The sequence below is a fragment of the Onychomys torridus genome, chromosome 3 (genome assembly GCF_903995425.1).
Source record: "Onychomys torridus chromosome 3, mOncTor1.1, whole genome shotgun sequence".
In the NCBI taxonomy this organism is placed as follows: Eukaryota; Metazoa; Chordata; class Mammalia; order Rodentia; family Cricetidae; genus Onychomys; species Onychomys torridus.
The window spans coordinates 37,595,979-37,615,164 of NC_050445.1; the positions used below are offsets into that span (position 1 = coordinate 37,595,979).

The 19,186-nt window shown below is 47.4% G+C and overlaps 1 protein-coding gene across 2 annotated transcripts in view; it reads left to right on the top strand.

Annotated features, from left to right (window-relative positions):
- The first annotated feature begins 1,575 nt into the window (after positions 1 to 1,575).
- Positions 1,576 to 19,186, top strand: part of Plxna4 (plexin A4) — a 461,538-nt gene continuing 443,927 nt past the window's right edge. Inside the window, exons 1-2 of one of the 2 annotated variants that reach the window (XM_036180450.1) lie at positions 1,576 to 2,509; positions 3,901 to 4,014. The gene's annotated coding sequence lies outside the window, so the exon portion shown is untranslated. The remainder of the gene's footprint in view (positions 2,510 to 3,900; positions 4,015 to 19,186) is intronic. The other variant, XM_036180449.1, reaches the window with a different exon arrangement.

A 19,186-nucleotide genomic window follows, 5' to 3' on the forward strand; every position in this document is an offset into this window, starting at 1 on the left:
CCCCGGGCTTCCTCGGTTCTGGAAGGCTGTCAGAGCAGCAGCAACATGGAATTACTGTTATGCGTTTCTCTGGGCTTCGGAAACTAACTTGATATTGTGTGCTTTATCTCAAGTCGGGGATCCAGAGTTTCTGAGAAGAGAGGAGCCAGATCAATGTATTAACGGGAGCTAATAAGATAACCCTTGCTGTTTTCTGGGCCATGCCATGCTCAGCGGACAACCAGAGGCTAACAGGGCTCCATGCTGTCTCCTGGAACACCCTTTAACTAGAGTAATGTCTGGCTTTCTCCTGCACACGCTTGATTCACGGCCTCCTTCTGGTGAGAGCAGTTTCACCCAGGTCCTGTGTGGGTAAGCCCAGGCTGACTCACATGTGCTACCTGGGGCTTGTAGAACGTGTCATCTTGCAGTTCATTTTGAAGTCTACCCAGTTTATAACTTTTGATTTCTGTGAAAATATAACCCTGATAGGAAGGTGTAGGAATTTATACTGCTGTCAATCATTTCCTAATAAGCAGGTTCTGAGAGGTTTGGATGGGAGGGACAGACCTTCAGACCTTTGCAGGAAGTTATTGGGGTTGAGGAAAGTTAAGATGAAGAAATGGCATGGTTTGGGAGCCCCAAACTATAGTCTTCTTGAGAGGACTTTCTTTGATGAGTGGCTACTCTTAGTGGACATGGCTGACTGCTATTTCCCTGGCACTGTGGTCAAAGTAGGCATACAGAGTTGGGCAGATAAATAGGTGGGCATCCTGCTTTGTTTGTTTCTTAATGGTTGGGCACAATGATGGGGAGTAGTCTATGCTGAGATATCCTAGATAGTGCTACCTCGCCTATTTCCTGTCTGCCAGACGCTGTCTCATCTTAAGCAACCTTAGGATTTCTTCCTTCGGTCGTGTTGGCATTGTTTGGTATATGCTTGGGATATGGTCCAGGATCTAGGGCTTCAGAGACAGAGAAGCAAGGTCAGCCTCTGGACATATCGGGTTACCCAGCAAGCTCTGGGGCACTGGCCATTCATTTCTTTCCCAGGACTAGAAAGAAGCCTTGTGCTCAGGCATTCTCTAGTGCCCTGTAGAATTACCTTGGTTGGTGGGGGACAGGGCTGGACCAGGATTCTAGGCTGGGAATAGGTGTATGCTTTGGCTGGTGTCTGTTAGGAATACCCAAAAGTGCGTCTGACCGTCTGAACCCACATGCCTGCTTGGGAATGTGCCTCAATCAAAGTGCACTTGGTGTCACCATATATGCACCACTCTGCCCTATGTCGCCACCACCAGGGTGGCTCAAAAGACCCAGGGGGTGTCTGCAAACGTCCACACTGGAGAGAGCCGGCGAGCCTGCGGCGGCAACGTGCGGGGAAGCGCCCCCTGCCCCCTCTGCCGGCCGCTCTACCTCGGTCTAGATGTCAGCCGCGAGCTCCGAGCCAGCGAGCGAGCCAGAGAGGGAGCGGCGGCGGCGGCGGCGGCGGCGGGCCGCGGGCGGCGGGGAGGGGGAGGAGGCGAGGAGAGGGAGGGAGGAAGGGAAGCAGGGAGGGCGGGAGGGAGGAGAGGAGGACCCAGAGAGCGCCAGGCAGCTGGAGTTTTTGCAGCGCTTGGCCGGGCTTCAATGCACAGCAGCAGCGAGCCGCGGCGGCAGCAGGCAGCCCGGGAGCTCCGGCGGCGGCCGAGCCAGCGGCGGCCCCGCTCCCTGCCCCCTGCAAACTTTGCGAGCAGCCCGCCCGGGGGGCCGGGGGCGCGCCCGGGAAGCTCGGCTTGGACCATAGCCTCGCTCTTGGCCGCCGCAGCGCCAACCGCCGCCGTCGCTGCTATCACGGCATATCCGTGCCTCCCCCGGGAGAAGTCGGCGGCTCCCGCGGCCCCCAGCCCCGGCCCCTGGGCACTGCCCGGCTAGTCCCCGGGCAGGGGTGGGGGCAACAGCGGCGTGTCCGGCCCTGGGCTGCCAGGAGGTGGACACCACTGCCCAGGGAGACACGCAGAGGCTCGGAGAGCGCTCCCCGGCGGGTCCCCAACGCACTCGCCGCCGCGCCCGGGCAGCAGCCCGACCCGGCTAGCATGGGCGGCGCGGAGTGACGCCGCCGTGCCCGCTTGGCATCAAGGACATTCAGCCCGCGGGGGTGGGGACGAAGGGGGGCAGCCCCGCGTCGCCGCCGCAGCCCCTGAGAGCCACCACTGTCGCTGCTTGGGCTCCGAGGCTGGGTGGAGGAAAGGGGTGCTTGGAATCGATCCACATTTTCTGACCTTTTTGTTGGACATTACGCCCACCTTGGACGCTGCAAGAGGAGCTGTCAAGCCCAGCAGGCTCTGATTTGGCCCCCTCCGTTTTCCTCTGCTGCTCGTGGCTTCCCGGTGCCTCGGTGGAGTATTTGCGTTCGGGGCTGGGGCTGGAGGAGGCAGCCACACGCGCGCACACGCACACGTTCAGAGGAGGGCGAGAGGCAGCGGTACAGGCACCATCTGCAGTGTCAATGCGGCGCTGGGGCTGAAGGAGGGAAACGCCGCTCTTCCAGGTAAGGAGCCACCGGCCGGGCTCAGGGCCAGCTGGGCAGAGCGGGCGGAGGTGCGGGGGTCCGGTCCTGGAGTCCTCGCCTGCTCCGAGCCATCCTGCTACACACACACACACACACACACACACACACACACGCACGCACATACACATGCATATACGCATACCCTGAGCTCACGCACCTGCCCACGTCCCACCTGGACACCTTCTTAGGTGCAGCGCAGCCCGGAGCAGGGATTTCCCGTGTTCTTCTCTCCACCGGACCTAGACTTCTCTTCCCCAGGACTTTCAGGGTGGGATTTTGTAAATGACTGACTCTTCTACCCAGCTTGGTAGGATGAGGGAGCGATTTTGCTGTTTCTAGCTCCTTTCATTTCCTAACTGGTTTTTACAAAACAGGAGAAGTCATGGGAGGTCTTAGGAGACCCACCCAGTGCAATTGCGCCCTTGGCTTTTGGACACTAGGATTTGTACCCCCTTTTAATAGGAGAAACACAGATAGATATTTAAAGGGCAGAGATTTGGAGATTATGGTGATCGGGCGCCTGGGAGGAGGCCACATAAGCAACCGGGGCTGCAGTTCTGTAGGGCGGCGCATATGGAACAGACTCTGCGTTTCCCTAGTAAAGGCAGCACACATGCCTTTCCGAAGCGTGGCACTGCTTCCCCGGAATGTGCCGGGATTTCAGGCAGGGAGGGGCTTTAACATCAAAGCTAGAGGAGGGATCCTTGTCTAGGGAGGATGCTGCGGTCCTTTAAGGAGGATCAAACCTTATTCACGTTGCCAGTCAGTGGTAGACAGCAAGCAGACAGGGCTTGGGGACACAGCTTCTCTGTGCATGTGAGGCGATTTCCCTCTGTGCCGTTAGCTAACACCTGTCACATGGCTTTGGGGTATGTGTCTGAGAACACGAACTAGAAGGAAGGGTAGAGCGGGATTTACACTTTTCAGGGAGAAAGAACTGTGGACACACTGGCATACGCACCCTATGAGGTATTGGGTCTACTAGTGTCCCCCAGAGTCCAGATCCTCTGCATGCAGAATGGCTTTCCAGAAGCCAATGGTTCGAGTTGTACTTCCCAGAGCTCCCCACCCTACCTCACCCCCCACCCCAGTTCCAGAGCCTGCTCATTTTGAAACTTTTCCTAGAATGGATGGGGTAGGTGTGGGGTGAATGGAGTCCCAAAGTACTTTTTCATGGCTCCCCTATTAGACTCTAAGAGAGACTTCTTTGGGGCCTCAATTATTTCAGGGAGAAGAACAGAAGGTTCAGATAAATCATGATTCAGGTTTGAATACACACATAGAAAGTTTCTGTGTCTCTATAGCTGACCCTTTGTGGTGTCTTGGGGCATTCTGATACAAACGGTATATGCTTCTTCCCTCTTTATAAGCCCGCGTGTTCAGAGTGTCCTACAAACCTACCAAAGGGAGAAATACGTTGGAAATCTTCCAGAAGGAGAGGGACAAGGAGCAAACACTCTGGAACAAGGAGGCCTTAAGTGCAGGTACAGGATTTATAGTGCCTTATAAATCCCAAAGATGGGGTGCAGCCACATAGGGTTTTCTTTGCACTCCCAGCCCTGTTGTTTTTCAAACTTTTTTCTGACCCTGCCAAGGTCTCTCTGGCTAGGCTTGGTGGGTGGGTGGGGGGAAGCAGATGCCCCAGGAGGGAATCTGTATCCCTGCTGTGTGTGGTGTAAGCAGCCACTTGATTGATTGAAAAAGGTAGCTGGGATAAAGGAAAGCTTCTCACAATGGGAACCCAGATCAGGGAGAAACATTCTTTTTTAAGAATAGTGGGTGTGTACACATCCAGCTGTACGCGCACACGTTCTTAGAGCCTTGCCAAATGCAGTCAGATTGTCCAAGCATGGGTGACAGGGGTGTCCACTTCTGACTTTTGGGCTGTGGAAAAACATTGGTACATTATAGCATGCACACACTTGGCGTGTGTGGATGGGGAGGACCCACAGACTCATACATATGGCTGTGGCACATGGTTTATAACAAGCGGTGAACTATAGTGACAATGAATGTCTCCCAGAGAAGCATTCCCTCACCAGACCTGTGAGGGCAGGAGGCTGGGGTGCAGACCTCCCCTGCCACAGCAGACTTCTGCTTCTTTCTCTGTCCCCCTCTTCCCACAGCCTCAGGATCTGTCATTTTAATGCAAAGTCGACTGTCATTATGCTAGTTATAAGCCAACACTGGAGCTCAAAAGAATCCCCATACTTTCTGCACTTACCATTGGTTTCTAGGAAAAGATAGACAGTAATTAACTCTCTCTCTCTCTCTCTCTCTCTCTCTCTCTCTCTCTCTCTCTCTCTCTCTGTGTGTGTGTGTGTGTGTGTGTGTGTGTGTGTGTGTGTGTGTGTTTCATTTCCTAGCTCTTCTGCCCAGCCCTGGAGTATACCACAATATCCTTGCTCTAATATTCTTCTCTGGGCTTTTTAAGTTTTCTGGTCTACATTATAAGGCACTCAGTTGCATGTACTAGGAAAGGCCTGAACACAAATGTTTCTCTTTGGTCAGCCTTATTGAGGCTGGAAGTTGTTCTGGAAGCATTCCTGTGAACAGCAGGCATGGTTCATCCATGATCTGCTCTGCTCTCACTAAATCCTACACACACACACACACACACACACACACACACACACACACACGCCCTGAAAATGTTTCAGGGAGGAATTTTTCTCCTAGGCAGCCAATTTGCTCCGGTCTCCTTCCTTGTCTGTGTTCTCCTGCTTCAGCTCTGCTCCCTGCAGACAGGGAAATCTCTGCCTACACTTGGCCTACCTACCGGGTCCTTTTAATCCCAAGGAGGGCTGCTGGGAATTAAGTGGGGGCTTTCTAGGGAGGTAACATTCCTTCCTTGGGGAGAGAGCTCAGGGGGATGGGTTAGTAACTGCTCTGAGCTCCTAGGTATTGCCAGGCTTTGATGGAAAGAAATTATAGCGAGCGTCTCTCCTCCCAGCCAGCTGGGGGCATTTCTTAGCGGCTCTCACCCAGTCTCAGCAGAGAAGGCATTGCACAGACAATGCACATTGGAGACCTGTTGAGTGGCTCTCCCACTGGCTGTGAGGGGGCGGTGGCAATACTGTGAACCTGCCTGCCTGCGTGATGTGATTTTGGCTTTGATTACTCTGCAACGGATGTGTCCCTCTCACCTCGCCTCTTATTTGTGTCCAGTGCTCCCTGATGGGAAACTGGTCCAGGCCCTGGGCCATTGTGTGTGTGTGTGTGTGTGTGTGTGTGTGTGTGTGTGTGTGTGTGATTTCTTTCCCTTGACACCCCCTTTCCTCCTCCTTCAAAGCCCTGTCCCTCCCTCCCCGTACTTGTAAATCCACCTCCCAGCTTTGTGCTTGTATCCACCAGCCCATTCACCCCCAAATTTGCGGCACTCCGCGAAATCAATATAACATGAATTTAACGACAGCTGGATGATTAAGTGTTATTTATATTTAAAAGCGGCATTTAAAAAAGACGTGCTAATAAATCAAAGGGCTGTTTGGGAGATGCACATGATTAGGGTAATTGCCCTGGAGGCTCCAATGAGCAATGCTCGGTCCACACAGAGCCCTGCAGACACTGTCTCTTTAAAAGCTAGTCCTTACTGTTCCCTCCCCTACCATCTACCTGATCCCTCTCACTGTCCAGACTTTTTCCAGGTCTCTCTCCTGTCCTTGCTTCCTAGGCTGCAGACATTCTAGTTATGACAGGAAGGTGGAGCCAGCAAGGAGACAGGAGCAGGCTCTGCCACTAAGTGGAAGGAGGTGGATCTTAAAAGGGAAGGCAGGCAGGGGTCCTGATTCCCCACTGGAGGCTGCTTCTTCACTTGCTGTGAAGCACAATAGCTTCTAGAGGTCCTGAGTGAGGAACCCTGTCCTGTGATCATGCGGTATCAGCCTCCCCAGGGAAGCAGCCTTGAGAACATTAGTATTGGCTTTAGCCCTCATGGAAACCCCCAGAATGGAGAATAGTACTAATTAGTGATGAAAGTCGTGGCCAGTGTTTATGAAGTACTCCCTTTGATCTTGCCTTGTGTGAGTATTCTAGATGGGGTTGCTTCCTTTATTCTTCAGAGACACCCAAGGAGGCAATGGCTACTCCTGTCCCTATATCCTCCCAAAGGAACTGAGACAAGGGAGGTTCCCTATTTTGTTCAAAGTCACATAGCCAGGAAGTGGTAGAACCAAGTCCCAGTGCTGAGCAGTCTGGCCTGACTTCTTGTCATCAGCTGCTTGCCATGTGAGGCTACAGGTACTCAGCATGTCACCACCCCCTTGCTAAGTGAGTGGGAGAGAGGGGCTGGGATCCTGCTTCCTCCTTTGGATTATCTCTGGCCCCAAGCAAAATTTTCTATTTTGAGCCTCAATTTTCTCTATTAATGAAGGGGAGAGAATCTCATCCATGGCTGAGAGTGGACTGGAAGTGTGCATGGGTCCTTCTAGCAGACCACTCAGCTCTGGGGTTGACTGTTACTTTATTTGGAAATTTCTGTTTTTCATGGCGGCGGGTCGGGGGGGGGGGGGAATGAACGGAGTCTACATCTTCGCTTTGGATTTTGTGCAGCTCTGGGTTCCTTGTAGTCAGTATTTCAAATCGCTGGCGTTGTGGAAATGATACTCTCTTATTGAATGCTCCAAGTATTGGGTATTGTGGCTTACCATTTTGATGGCATGAGAACTTAGGCTGAGATGGCAGTTAAAGATGCCCCAGGCCCAGGTTGCTAAGCAACAGATGGCCAGTTCACTGTTGGGCAAAGATTCAGGCTATGGCACTGCTCACGGGTGGTGCTCTGTAGTGGTTCTTTCATTCATTCACTGGCTCTGGGGGTCTAAGTTTTAGAATCCAGAGGCAGGGACAATGTCATGTCATACTAGGTGGAGGTTGGTGCTCATGGCCTGCCCAGGGAGGGCAATCCTGCAGCTGTAATGGAATATGGAATTTAGAATAGAAGAGGAAAAGAAGGTGGAGTGGGCACAGGCTGAGTGGAGCCACTGGGAATCACACTGTGAAATGAAAAGATATACAAAGTAGGGCCCCAGGAAGTGATGCATTATGGTGGGTGTTGTCCCACTCCCCAAGGCCCGGGCTCCCCCATCTCAGTCCCTCTGGTCTACATACTCTCAGGCATAGAATAAGAGAGGCTCTAGTGGTTAGGGTTTCCCTTCGAACTTTCAAAAGAGAAACTTTCATTCCATGTACAGTGTAATTTGCTTTTCTTCTACACTGTGCAGTGATGGGAAGTTCGGCTAAACTTGGGGAGGTTAGAAGCAGCATGCTTAGAATTTAATAACTTCCCCCCTGGGTGGGTGGGTGGGTGAGTAGGTGGGGCAAGAGTAGGGGAGGCAGAAGGGACTCATATTTAAACCAACAGGTGCCTGTGAGTTCTGAAGCCTCCTAGGAGCCTGGGGCTGAACGCTGGAATATCCACTCCCCTCCACGGTGCCTTCTCCATGAACCAGGATTCGCAACAGCAAATTGGATTTTAGGATGTTTTGTCACTCCAACACAAAACACATCACTGGCTAAGAGGATCTTGTCTTCACAGTCAATGTACTGAACCTAGCCTAACGCAATCAATTCCCCAGTTCTTACAAGGGAAAGTCTTTCATTATGAAGTGGGAGGAGAGGAACATTTGGAGACGAGGTCACTGAAACTATAGCTGGTCTTTCCAGCTCATCCCTGCAGACCAATGCTTCCCATCTGACATAACCCATGACGCTCTTCTTGGGAGAGCCCAACTCACTTATCCCAGGCCAGTGAAGAGCCCAGAGGGTGAAGCAAACTGGCTCTTGGATTTAACCCAGAGGTCAAAAGGAAGGAAAGTAAGCAAGGCAGAACTGGTGGGCTGTTGGTTTCTCTTTGCACCGGGCTAGAGGCACACGGTGACAATGGACACAGGATTTTCTGTTGAACCAGTCCACGTGGCATGGTAACATTGCAGAGGGCAGGGGGCATGTTTCCTCCTCACTCTTCATCTCAGTCTTGCTTCTTGAAGGTAAATACCAACAAGAGAGCAGAAATTCCCCAAATGCGGTTGTGTAAATAGATGTTATGCACACCCAAGTTACCAAGTCTAGTAAGTTTGAGACACTAGGTAAGTTAAAGGAGTTAGCCAAATGAGTTTCTTGCCATGGGATTTCTCAGAGGCTGTAACATACCAGCCTGCTCCACTGTGGTGTAGCCTTGGAATCCATCAAGAAATAAACACTGCCGTGTGTGTACATATGAATGCCTATATTGTTTTGTGTGTGTGTGTGTGTGTGTGTGTTTCATGTTCATATGTATGTGCAAGTGTCTGTGTGTATATGTGGAAGCCAGAGGTCAATGCTGAGAGCTTCTCCAGTTGATTGCCACCTTACATGTTTTGAGGCAGGGTCTCTAACTGAACCTTGAGCTTGCCATTTTGGCTGGACTGTCTGACCAGCAAGCCACAGGCCCTTCCTGTTCAGAGTCCCAGTGCTGGGATCATAGTGCCTATTGCTGTATCTGGCTTTTTTATGTGGGTGCTGGGGACTGAACTCAGGTCCTTATGCTTGCATTATGAGTGCTCTACTAACTGAGTCATTTCTGTAGCCCATGTTTTCTTGTGACTTATTATTGACCGAATAATTTCAGCTGAACTTTTGTAACCAAGTCTTGGGTTCTGGCAACTATGACATTTCCAGGTCCTCAGAATTCTGACTCCAGCCTCAGCATCTGCTGAGCCATCTCCACACCCCACCCTTCCCTTTGTCCTCCGAAGGCAGCAGAACTTCTCAGGCATGTGGACATATTCTTAGATTCATAAATAATTCCTATAAGTTCTTTGTGCTTGATAACCACTGGTGTTATAGGAAAAGAAGGCTTTGGATATAGCAAAATGTAAATCTCAGCTTGGTCATTTACCAGAAAAGGGATTTTTGGAGAGATCATTTTATGTTTCAGTAGTGCCAGTTACAAAATGAGGAGGTTGTTCTAGAGTGGTGATTTAAAAAATATTTAATATAAAGTGGAGGGAGTCCTTGTTCAATTGAAATTTTATATGAAATTCTAGTGGCCAGAAGAAATGTAAACAGTATTATTCTGGGCAAAGACAGGGGTCCCTGGATTTGCCCCCTAGCCTGTCCTGAGGCCCTGATCTCAGCCCAGCTTTCCCAGATGCTGGTGTGACATCACTTTATTGAGAGATGGTCAGGCCCAGGGCTGGACCTCTGTGGTTCCTCCCACTGTGTCTGATAATAGAACTTTTACAGGAGCCTGGCCTTTGCTCTGAAGGAAGAAAGACAGTAAGGGCTTCGGGATAACACGGCTGGTATGAGTTGTCACGGGTCACATTGAGGGGGAGGCCGGAGGAAGAATGGCTGAAGCTAGAAAAAAGGTGAAGTGCTCTTTCCTCCTTTGCTCTATGGACCAATCAGGCTCATTCTCTAATATTTGACTACTGCGCTTTATTGAATAATAAAACATTAAAAGAAGCCACAATATCTGGTGCCTCATGTTGGTCATCATATGTATCAAGTTTTTCTCTGTCCCACCAGCCAGCTCCCAAATAATGATGTGGAGACTTACTATTAATTATGAAAGCACAGCCTTAGCTTAGGCTTGTCCCACTAGCTCTTATAACTTAAATTAATATATATGTTTTCATTAATCTCCATGGCTTTTACCTCTTTCCCATTCTATGTGTCCGACTCATTCTGTGTCTCCATGGCATCTCTTGTATGCCTTGATTCATCTCCTCCTTCTTCCCTCTCTGCCCAGAAGTCTCTCTTATACCTCCTGCCTAGCTATTGGCTGTTCAGCGCTTTATTAAACCAATCACAGCAATATATCTTCACACAGTGTACAAATGTCCCACAACAGGGTGGGATAGGACAGATCTGGGCAAATACAGCAATTGAGCCTCATGTAAGGACTGTGCAGCTCTTCAGGGTCTAGACAGTGAGACAGGAAGGAATTCTCTAATAAAGAACTCTCCAAATTCATAGAGTTGTGGCAGTCTTAGCCAACCACACTGCAGGTCACCCAGCCCATAGTCCCAACTGAAACTACATTAGAAATGAGTGCTGGCATTTCCAGGGCTCTTCCCAGTGAAATTATGCTATGACTTATAATGAGCTAATACCGATAAAATTATTGAGCGGGTCATAGTAACAAGAAGAAGAGATACTGAACAGGTATCAAGGCAGTTCCCTGACGTTGAGCTCTTTCAGCCCCAGGAGTGCCTTTCAGTGTGGTCTGGTGGCATCCCAGGTACTTCTGCTCATGTGAGCTGATGGCACAGCTGCTAGGAAGCAGGGGACAAGAGCAAATGATCTGTCCTCACTCATACTTTTGAGTCCTATTGTAAGCATTGAAGTGTGGGAATAGAGGATATTTCTGCATAAAATGTTTCTTTAAGTTGTTGCTTTTAGCCAGCCCTATCCTTTCTGAGGTTGGTTTATTTATTTGTTTGTTTGTTTATTTGTTTATTTATTCATTCATTCATTTGTTTATTTATTTATTTATTTATTGCAACTCTCACACTTTGAGGCCTTTCTTGGGTCAATCTGGGCAAAGGCTCAATGATCACACTGTGTTTGCGACCTCTCTCAGCTCTCTCCCCATTAGAGGCTGACCCATCTTCCTTCCCTAGATGCCCTTTCTTTTAACTACTGACTGATGAGAGCAACTCCCTGGCACAGAGACCCGGGTTTGCAGAGCAGTCTGCCTGAGAGTTCTGTGCTCCACCCCTGTTTGAAAGCGTGTCTTGTGCAATCAGGAACTCCATTCGTTCTTTTCCACAATGACAAAGAAGCTGTTGCCCCGCAGGGGCAGTGATGACAATTGAAATCATGTACAACCTGCTCTCTGTATCCATGGGTTCCACATCTGTGGATTCAACTAACTGTGCATTGAAGATATTAAAAACAATCATATTTCCGCCGAATGTGAACAGACTCTTTTCCTTGTTCTTATTTCCCCCGCACAATGCAGCCTAATGACCATTTACATAGCATTTCCATTGTATTAGTGTTATAAGCAATCGAGAGATGATTTAAAGTATACAGGAAGATAGGGCTATGTTGCACGTATGCAAGAATTATATCATTGTATATAACAGTCTTGAGTATCTGCAGTTTTTTTATCCATGGAGTGTGGTGGTGTCCTGGAACAAATTGCTTGCAGATGGCAAGGGATGACTATATTTCCTGATGTCCTAGATTGAGAGGAGCCATTTAATACTTCTTTTATACTCATTCCAACCCAGAGTGTATCTTTTTTAGGTGATCAATAAATATTTGCTGGATGTGCAGAATGGAGTTAGATAGGGTGCTGTTCATGTTAATGGGCATAGAATCAAAGTATCACTCTCTGTGTGAAACTTACTGTGGATTAGATGATGATAGATGGAGAGAGATGGCCAAACTAGTTTACCCAAAGCCTAGTCCACTGAATGTCCCCTCTTCATGTCCCAGTTAAAAAAAATTACATGGCTAAGAAAGTTCTGCAGATACTTTCTGTGTCCTCTCCATCTTAATATGTATAGCAAATGTATTAAAGGGAAGCCTGTTTATTATTAACTATATGTTTTACAGTTTATCTGGCAGTGGGATTGCTTTGTGCTGATGTATTTAAATCTGCTGACATCTCCTGGAATAAGTACTTCATTTGGTAGAAGACATTTTGGGGATGTAGTTCAGTGGTAGAGTATTTGCTTAGCATGTGCAAGGTCCTGGCTTTGTCCCCTAACTAGAGGAGTAGGGGAGAAAGAGGAGGAGGAGAAGAGAGGGCAGGAGGTGGAGGGGAGACTGTGGCAGCAGCAACATTATAGTAGATACTATCCTTCAATGGGATGCTTTTAAGTTCAAGGTCAGCTTGGAGGAGAATACACTAGGAAGAGGAATGTATTGTATTGATAAAGTGAAGACTTGTGGGGTACAGCTTTCAGAGATTCCGCCTACCTCTTATCGCTATCAAATGCTTTTGAGGACCCAGAAATAACTGAATTCTTACAGAACTTCTATGAGCATGGCCACATGGTCTACAGGCAGGTGCCTGTCTTCTATCGGGATTGTTTTCAGAAGTCTGAACGCAGCTCTGGTAGATCATGGACTTATTTCCAACAAGTGGTACTTTTCTGTTGCACATCGTTGATCAAGGCAGATGCTTGGAAAACATGTGAGTAATGACATTCATCTTTTCCATATCCCCCAACTGTAGCTACTCTTAGGGAATGGCAGGCCTTAGAATAACTGACAAAGAGAAATGCTCTTTATCAAATTAACAAATGAGACCTGCATTATTAAGACACATCTCTAAATTTTGAATAGTTGAAACCAGTTTTCTCCTGAGATGTGTTGGGGAACCTTTGACACCCTAAAGGGGGATGAAGGTTTGTGATTTACTATAACTTCATGGCCTTAACCATGAAAAGTGACCCAGAGATTGTATTTCCTATAGAAATCATTTTAACCACCTGCTATTCACCTTAGATAGGCAAATTGTGTGTGGGGGACGGGGTGGGGCTGTGAACTGACGTTCCTAGAGACTTTGGAGTTTGACTGGTTAGAACTTCATGATTTCAGAGAGTCAGAACATTGCAGATGGGGAACAAAAATCTTCTTGAGTTATCTTTAGTCCTTTTTAGTAGATATTTTTGCTGACCCCTGTGTCTGACCTAACATCCTTTTGACTATCAGGTAAAACATTCGGAATATATTCTTACTAAACCATTAACTTCTGTCAGCCCCAAAGCTAAGAATGTCATTGGGTAGCATCTGAAACCTATAGCAGAATTTCCCCACTTGCTGTACCCACCTTCCCGTGATCTCAGTATTTGGTAAATGTGTTAACTTATGACTACTTTTTGATCTGTGTTCATAACAGTTTATGAAATCATTTCTCTTAGTGGATCCTGTTAACAGAGGCGATACGAAACTGTGATCCTAGATCACAATCACTCATATTTGGCTCGGTGTAAACTATCTCTTATATTCTTTGGAAGGAGAGTTGTGTTTTGCATTGACAAGGGTACCATTCCAAGTGGCATTTGGCTTTGGATTACCCAGGGACATCAACTGATAACCTCCTTGCTCAATTGTTGGGTCTCCAGTACCCTCTGCCTGAGCACTAGTTCCATTTCTGAGTTAGTAAGGGTTGGTAACACACACTTACTAACAAAATTCCCCTGAGGCCCATTCATAAAGCATCGCACTGGTGATTCTATCAGCATTGAACTGTTTGGTGACTGAGTTTAGAATTATAGGAATCGGAGAAATGAATTAGCAGTAAATCAAGTCCCAGCTGAGTTCAAACCCAACTGCAGTGAGTTTTAAATTTAAACTATTTTGCTCTGATGAAGCAGCTGGGAGTCCAAGCACTGGAGCTCTCTGTTGCTCTTGACTTTGGAGAAGTGAGGCAGCCTCCCTTTGATGGAAAAACCCAGACAGCCGCTTGTATTGATTCCTAGCCATGTTGGGAAATTGTCACTGCATTTCTTCCTTATGATCTGTTGGTTCTCTCTCTCTCTCTCTCTCTCTCTCTCTCTCTCTCTCTCTCACACACACACACACACACACACACACACACACACACACACACTCACACACACTCCCTTAAAGTAGTCCCCAATTTGCAGGGACACAGCAGAGGGCAGGTGGGAGAGGGACTTAGGCCCATGGGGCAGGGGGACAGTTCATCAGATTCTCTTTGGCCCTGCCCATGCCAGGTCACAGGGAAGGAGAGTCTGGAGCTGCTTTGAGTGATGTCTCATGGTTTGTTTTCCTGCTTGGGCCATATTTGAGTTTTCCTTCAGGGAGATCAGCACAGACAATCAACAAAGAGAACACTCCAAGGAAGCAACACAGACTGTCATGTTGTGGTTGTCAATTGTGGTATAAATAAGAAGTCATTTATGTAAGTTATAGGGTCCCCCGACTGGAGCTTGTCGGAAATGTGGTTACAGCTTCTCTAGGCTGATTTTTTTTCTCTCCTGCAAAATAATCCTGTGGTTTTCATTTTCAGAGCAATTGAAGAAGAATTATGTACTGGTCAGGGAATAGAGAGGCCTAGCTTCTAACTCCAAGTCTGCTGAGTATTCTCCAGTCAGTTCTATCTGGGTGATGCCTCTATTTCTCTTTCTTTAAAGCCAGGAATAAGCCCTCTGTCCCCCACCTGCAGGCCAGGAAGATGAATATAGTCATACATATTAAAGGCCAGGTTTCAGAAAGCAGTCTATTTACACACAAGGTCAAAGAAACTCAGGAAAAAGAGTGATGGAGCCAGACTTCTCACCTTGACTCCTTTAGCCTCTCCCCATGTTTGCTGGTCTGTTAAAGAGCTAGAAAGGATTAAAGTCATTTGTCCAGGGCCAGAAAGAACAATGCAATTGAGACAGCAGGAGAAAGTGGGCTTGGATGCTTAACACCAGAAACGGGGAGGGCTGGGTGGGGCTGGGTGGGTGGGAGAGTTGTGTCCCAGTCTTGGTCATTGTAGGTTGAGCTGTGGACCTTGGAGAAGTCCTCTTCACTGTACTCCATTGAAATAGACTTAGATGTTTTAGTTTGAGAAGTTTGCTGTGATGTTATAGAAGATTTTACCAACGACTCCATCAGCCATTCACTCAGCCAGTGTCTGTTGAGTACCTGCTACATTGCCAGAAACTGTGGAAGGGTTGGTTTGCACAGGAAAGGGCCTCTTTCCTGTCTCTAGGGAACAGTGTATTATGAATATAGCACGGTGTGAACAGAATCTAAATGATACATGGTCGAGCTGAGGGCATGATGAGATCATAAGTAGGCATGTGTCCAGATATGAGGACACAGAGATGACCCTTGGCAGGAGGAGATGCTAAACTGAGTTTTGAAGGGTTAGCAGAATGGTAAGGACACACAGAGAGGCTTGAGGCAGAGGAAACAGCTTAGGAAGACATGGAGAGATGTGAGAGGGCAGCCCTGAGGTTATATGAAATAGTTCAAGGCCTAGTGGGAAGGGCTGGGTAGATGCCAGGCCAAGGACAACAGAAGTATCCTGGGGAGGGATTTACCCTGTAGGTTGAGCTTTGGGGTATTCCAAGGAAGAGAATTGGGCTGATCAGATTCCCCTGTAGAAGGGTCTCAATGGAGACCAGCTGGAAGCAAGGGCACTCAGACAACTCAGAGGATACCTGAGCAGGGGCTGAACAAAGTCAGTGGAAAAGTCCTTGAGAAGTATGTAGGAGTTAAAGTTAATGGTGGTAGCTATGGTGGAAAGGGTGTTGGGAACAAGGGAAGGGGAACTGGGGATTCCTTATAGGTATCTAACAGGAGCAGCTGGTGGTAAGCGAGACCCTTTATAAAGCGGAAATTTCTAGATGGAGATGGGGCTGGAGTATGGATCGGGAAAGCAGTAATACTTTCCTATCTGGATATAGCAAACTGAGGGATGTATAGGGAGTCAGGGAGGAGGTGATCAGAGACCAGTGTCTTGAGCTTCTTCTACTTACCCATGTTGTTTTAACCTTTGTGACTGTGGACTTTTAAGAGCTCACTTAGGGATCTTGCCGCAGCTTGGTAAACAAGGAAGACCCATGTGTGGATTTTTACATTTTTCAAGTGATTCATGTTTTGAATTAAACATGCTGTCTTGAACAATTTACTTGAGATGTTTCTAGCAGTACTCCAGGCATCAACCTATATTAGGAGAGTCCCACTATTTTCCAGTGGGGGAAAAAAAAGACAGTCTTGTGAGGTTGAGTGGTACCCACACTATTACAAAGCAAGCTTGGACAAAAAGATGGTGATGATGGAGAATGATAGGTCTTTGTTCTGCTCACTTTCTTGTTCTTTTCTTGGTGCATATCTTCCTCTCCATTTCAGCAAGACCACATTCAAAACACCATGGTCTAGTGAAAGGAGTTTCACCAACCTAAAAGATGACAAAGAGATTTTGACCTTGCCCCTCAGGAATAATGACTTGTTTATCTAGTCCAACATCCTGGGTGATAGGAAGGCATGATAAAAAGACAGGGAAAATTAGGGGGCCATGCGGAGAGGAAGAAGCTTCTCATCCTGGGGTCTACTTTGTCTTTCCTGCTGATGGCAGTCAAGACACTTGAACACAAGTGATAAATCCAGAATTGCCTGCAGAGATAATGTGTGTTTTTCTAAAGATATCTCAAACAAGAATGTTAAAACATACTACACTTACTTAGGGTCAGAATGTTTGTGCCCTTGAGCTTAGGTGTGCCAGCAGTCTACTCTGATCCCTAAATTTAAATGACCCTCCTTATAAAATCACATATGATTTTAATTTACAAAAGCAAATTCTTTAAGGTTGGAGAAAGAACTAAAGTAGAAGCTTGCATTCCCACCAGCAGTGGAGGAGAGTTCCCCTTGCTCCCCATCCTCTCCAGCATAAGCTGTCTTCTGTGTTTTTGATCTTAGCCATTCTGACAGGTGTAAGGTGGTATCTCAGAGTCATTTTGATTTGCATTTCCCGGATAATTAGGGATGTTGAGCAATTCCTTAAATGTTTTTCAGCCATTTGAACTTCCTCTGTTGAGAATTCTCTGTTTAGTTCTATAGCCCATTTCTTAGTTGGACTGTAGGGCATTTTGATGTCTAATTTCTTGAGTTCTTTATATATTCTGGATATCAGCCCTCTGTCAGATGTGAGGTTGGTGAAGACCTTTTCCCATTCTGTAGGCTGTTGCTTTGTCTTGTTGACCGTGTCCTTTGCTCTACAAAAGATCCTCAGTCAGGACCCAGGTGGAGCTCCAGGAGTCTAGTTGTCGAGAAAGAGGAGGGACTGTAAGAGTGTGAATTGTTGAGACCAAGATTGGAAAAGCACAGGGACAAATAGCCAAGCAAATTTCCATGAATTATGAACCAAAGGCTGTGGAGCCCCCAGCTGGAGCAGGTCCTCTGGATAAGTGAGACAATTGAATAGCTTGAACTGTTTGGGAGGCACCCAGGCAGTGGGACCTGGACCTGTCCTTAGTGCATGAGCTGGCTGTTTGGAACCTTGGGCTTACACAGGGACACTTTGCTCAGCCTGGAAGTAGGGGAATGGACCTGCCTGTACTGAATCCACCAGGTTTAAATGAATCCCCAGGGGAGTCTTGGCCCTGGAGGAGATGGGAATGGAGGGGAGGGACTGGGGGGAGAGGTGGGGGTGGGAGTGGGAAGAGGGGGGACAGGGGAACCCATGGCTGATGTGTAAAATTAAAACACAAATATAATAAATTTTAAAAAAGGAGAGAAAAAAAGAACTAAAGAAGTTCATATATTTTCATTTAACCTTTATGCTAGGCGTTAAATCTTGTTGTAAATAATATAGGAATGTAACATAGAAAGCCACATGATTATATACATACATATGTACATGCATACATACATAAATACATACATAGTGCCATGGTAAAGACAACTGTGCTGGCTAATTTTATGTCAACTTGACGCAGGCTAGAGTCATCAGAGAAGGGAACCCTAATTGAGAAAATGTCTTCATAAGATTGGGCTGTAAGCAAGCTTGTAGGTAATTTTCTTAATTAGTGATTGATGTAGGTGGTTCCATCCCTGAGCTGGTGGTCCTGGGTTCTATAAGAAAGCAGGCTGAGCAAGCCATAGGACCAAGCCAGTAAGCAGCACCCTCTATGGCCTCTGCATGAGCTCCTGCCTCCAGGATTCTGCCCTGCTTTCGTTCTTGTCCTGACTTTCTTTGATGCTGAACAGTGATGTGTAAGTGTAAGCTAAATAAGTCTTTTCCTCTCCTATTTGCTTTTGGTTATGGTGTTTGATCACAGCAATAGTAATTCCAACTAAATCAAAGTCTAATTAACTTGAGAACTTGCACCCATGACTTAGTTTATTTTCCCTCTGTTTCTTAAACATCTCTCTCACTCTCTAACATTCAGAATTACCTTAATCAACTTACTTAGTTTCACTCCAGCCTGTCCTAAAATTCCTTCCTACAGGTAGTCTGGGATCAAGTTTACCTGAACAGAGGTCCCTAATGGGGGGACACTTCAAGCTACTGGTGGCAGGGCTGGGTTGCCTATCATTTGAACCACTACTAACAATAGGAGCCTGTCTGCATAGTCAAGGTGACTGGATAGGTCTGGCTTGGTATAGAGGGTTAGAGAAAATTTTATCATTCAGATGCTTTTTAGACAGGACAGTTCCCATCTAGGGAGCTCCTGGTGTACTCATACTTTTGGTTTACACAGGTGTGGTGAGGGCATTTGAATTAATATGCCAAGTAGAGCTTAGCACCTAGTCGGTATTAAAGCAGTGTTTGTTGCTGGTCTTTGTGACATGTTGGAAGATAGGCTAACATATCTATGTCATGTGCTTAGCATTCTATAGGAAGGCTTTGTTGTTCCATTCTGTGGTCCCTATTCGCTGCAAGAGATGCGGACTGGGCTGGTAGCGAATCTCTGATTCTGTGTGCCCATTCTGAGGGCTCAGCATAGGAACTGGAGAGGACAGGCCATTTGCTTTGAGTAGAGTTTGGAAAAGAAATATACCCAACTCCTTGAAGTCTATGCAGACCTTATGAGCAGCCTGTGCCTTCATAGAAAGTGATCAGTCTTAGGTGAGTCCTGGAGGGCTCAATGCAGGATGCCTGACTAACACAACCATTGTTCTGACCAGTTCTTTATAGCCAGGGCTTCCAAAAGTTTAGCTCAGAGGCCACCTGCAGCTGCAGAATTTCAGCGCAGTTGC